We start from the raw sequence: 3,682 nt of genomic DNA on the forward strand, positions 1-3,682 counted from the left end.
ATTATATAGCACTGAGTGTGCGGACTAAAAATACATTCGTGAATCATTATGGACACTATGTGTGCGACACTATTGAGTCGATCGCGGACAGCGGATCGGGTAAGTGTCTTGAGTACATGGCTAATATGCGCTATGCTTATACTTGGTGTTGAGCTCGGTAAGTTGAACCTATGTGACAACTATACTTGAAGTCACGTACATAAAATTTATCGTAGGATGGGTGAAAGGCCGTTTTGTTGTTTGATTGTAACGAAAATAAATTGATTTATGAAAATGCTTCAATGTCCTATTGATGAGTATATGGATTGTGAATGCATGAATTGATATGAAATTGAATCGATAGGTTGGAGGAACTATGGTATGGTTCGGTATGGATGGAGTAAATTGTCTCGTTCCATTTTGTTTCCTCTTGTGATAATGTTTTTGATGGATGGTAGTGCATTGCTTATGACTTACTGAGTTATAAACTCACTCGGTGTTTCCTTGTCACCCATTATAGGTTGCTTGGACTCATCTATTTTTGCGGGGTCAGGCCGTCATCGAAGTCATCACACCGGATAGCAAGTTTTGGTACTTTCTTCTTAGTTGGCTTAGAAGAACATTTTGGCATGTATAAGCTATTACGTTGTGTTTGAATTTTGGCATGTAAACTTTAAGCCATGCGAAAATGGCACGAATGTTCGATTGAGTTGGATTAAGGGTAGGCATGAAACGGACCTAGTTACTTTCGTAACAGATGCTGGCAGCAGCAGTGTCATGAGATTGAAAAATAACTAAAAATAGTAGGAGTGGAATTAATTGATGAATAAATTATGTAATCGAAGCTCGATGAGTCTGTTTTCATGAGGAAGTAACGAAAAGATCATATGGGCAGTATATTAAGAGATAATAAGATTTTTGTGGGACAGGGCCAGAACGGTTTCTGGATTCCCTGCTTCGACTTTGGAAATTCATTACAAATTAACCAGAGATAATTAGGGGTCGTACCATATATGTACAGATTCCTCTCTGAGTCTAGTTTTCATAGAAACAAACGGCATCAGTATTGGAGCCCCGTGCAGGGAGATATCCAAGTCGTAATGGGCAAAGGTCAGTGTAGTCGACCCCTGCAACTTGGGAGACTTTGACTAATAAACTGTACTAATTGGCCCGACCAAAAATTCTAGAAAAAAATACATAGATGGGCACATGAGTCTAGTTTCTGGGAAAAATTACGAAACTGATTTTCAAGTTACGAAACTCAAGATATGATTTTTAAAACGACCAGTACACAGATTGGGCAGTGTCTGGAAAAGAAATTTTGTCAGGGGGTTAAAGTCAGTTAACACCTCGTGTTCGACTCCGGTGTCGGTTTTGGGTTCGGGGTGTTACATTTTATTGGTATCAGAGGTATGGTTTAGTCGGTTCTAGGGCTACCATAGCGCGTACGAGTTTAGCTATACATGCCGAATGTTAATGTTTAAATGTGTGATGACTTCTGACGGTTGAAATGTTTTGTATTGATTAGTAAATGGACCCCGGTGAAGAAAGAACCCTAGCGGATGACGTTGAGAGCGTAGCGGCTGCTCCTGCACAAGGGACGCCGCCTGTTGAACCTCAGTCATCTGCGAATAATCAAGGTGAGGGGGCTAAACAAGCCTTCTTTACCATGATGAATGAGTGGGTCGCGCAATATGCCCGAACCAACCCGGCTGTCCAACAATTCCCAAATTTGAATAATCCACCCCAAGAGCCTGTAATGCCATCAGTCGCTGATCCTGTGAGGCTGAGTAAGCCACCTGTAGACTTGATTAGGAAGCGTGGGGCCGAGGAGTTCAAGGCCATAGTAACTGATGATGCCGAAAGGGCCGAGTTCTGGCTTGATAACACCATTCGGGTGTTCGATGAATTGTCATGCACACCCGATGAATGTCTAAAATGTGCTGTATCTTTGTTGCGAGACTCAGCCTACTATTGGTGGAGGACCTTGATTTCCATAGTCCCGAACGAGCGAGTAACTTGGGACTTCTTTCAAACGGAATTCCGGAAGAAATTTATTAGCCAACGGTTCATTGATCAGAAGCGTAAGGAGTTCTTGGAACTCAAGCAAGGCCGTATGACTGTATCTGAATACGAACATGAATTCGTAAGACTTAGTAGGTATGCCCGGGAGTGTGTAGCTGATGAGGTTGCTATGTGCAAAAGATTTGAGGAAGGATTGAATGAAGATTTAAAGCTACTAATTGGTATTTTGGAAATAAAAGAATTCGTAACACTAGTCGAACGAGCCTGCAAGGCGGAAGAACTTGGAAAGGAGAAGAGGAAGGCTGAATTTGAAGCTAGAGATTATCGTAAAAGATCGACGGGTAAAGCTCCGTTCTCAGCTGTAAAGAAGTTCAGGGAGGACATTAATAAGTCGAGGGCGACTGCGGGAATTTCCATCAGGGCAAGACCATCGATGGGCTCCCGAGCTACTTCGGTAGCTAGTGTGGGCGATAATCATCACGAGAAACCTGAATGTCCCCAATGTGGAAGACGACACCTAGGTGAATGTTGGGGCAAGTCTACTAGCAGGGCCTGTTACGGATGCGGTTCGAAGGACCACCTCATTAGAGATTGCACGGAGCTGGATGAGAAGAATAAGATTCAAGGTGCAAGACCTAGTGGAGTGACATCTAGAGGTAGACCACCGAGAATTTTAGGAGGCAGGGGTGGTAGTCAGAGGGGGGCCTCTGATACGGCCGATCGAGCCGAGAACCTTACTCCTGCTAGAGCATATGCCATTCGCGCACGAGAGGAGGCATCCTCCCCCGACGTCATCACTGGTACCTTCACTCTCTTTGATACTAATGTGATTGCATTGATTGACCCTGGTTCTACTCATTCATATGTATGCGAAACCTTAGCAACCAGTAAGACTCTACCTATTGAGTCTACTGAGCTCGTAATTCGAGTATCAAACCCTTTGGGTCAATGCGTACTTGTTGATAAAGTGTGTAAGAGATGCCCTCTAATAATCCGAGAATCCTGTTTTCTGGCCAATTTGATGCTTTTGCCGTTCGACGAGTTTGATGTTATTCTTGGTTTGGATTGGTTAACCGCGCATGATGCGGTTGTGAATTGCAAAAGCAAGACTATCGATTTGAGGTGCGCAAATAACGAAATAATCCGAGTTGAGTCTGCGGACTTAAGGGGGTTGCCAGCTGTAATATCAGCAATGTTGGCCCAGAAATATGTAAGGAAAGGGTGCGAAGCATACCTCGCGTATGTACTTGATGACAAGGAGTTAGAAAAGAAACCCGAATCGGTGCCGGTGGTCTGTGAATACCCGGATGTCTTTCCTGAAGAGTTACCGGGCTTGCCACCTGTTCGGGAGGTAGAGTTTGGTATTGAGCTTGTACCTGGAACTACGCCTATTTCGATCGCTCCGTATCGTATGGCACTAATCGAGTTAAAAGAGTTGAAAGCTCAGTTGCAAGAATTGACGGATAGAGGTTTCGCTCGACCGAGTTTCTCACCTTGGGGTGCACCAGTATTGTTCGTGAAAAAGAAGGACGGAACCATGATGTTGTGCATTGATTATCGTCAACTGAATAAAGTGACGATAAAGAATAAGTATCCGTTACCGCGTATTGATGATCTGTTCGATCAATTAAAGGGAGCATCGGTGTTTTCAAAGATAGATTTGAGATCGGGTTATTAT

This window comes from Gossypium hirsutum, chromosome A10 (assembly GCF_007990345.1).
Source record: "Gossypium hirsutum isolate 1008001.06 chromosome A10, Gossypium_hirsutum_v2.1, whole genome shotgun sequence".
Taxonomy (NCBI): Eukaryota; Viridiplantae; Streptophyta; class Magnoliopsida; order Malvales; family Malvaceae; genus Gossypium; species Gossypium hirsutum.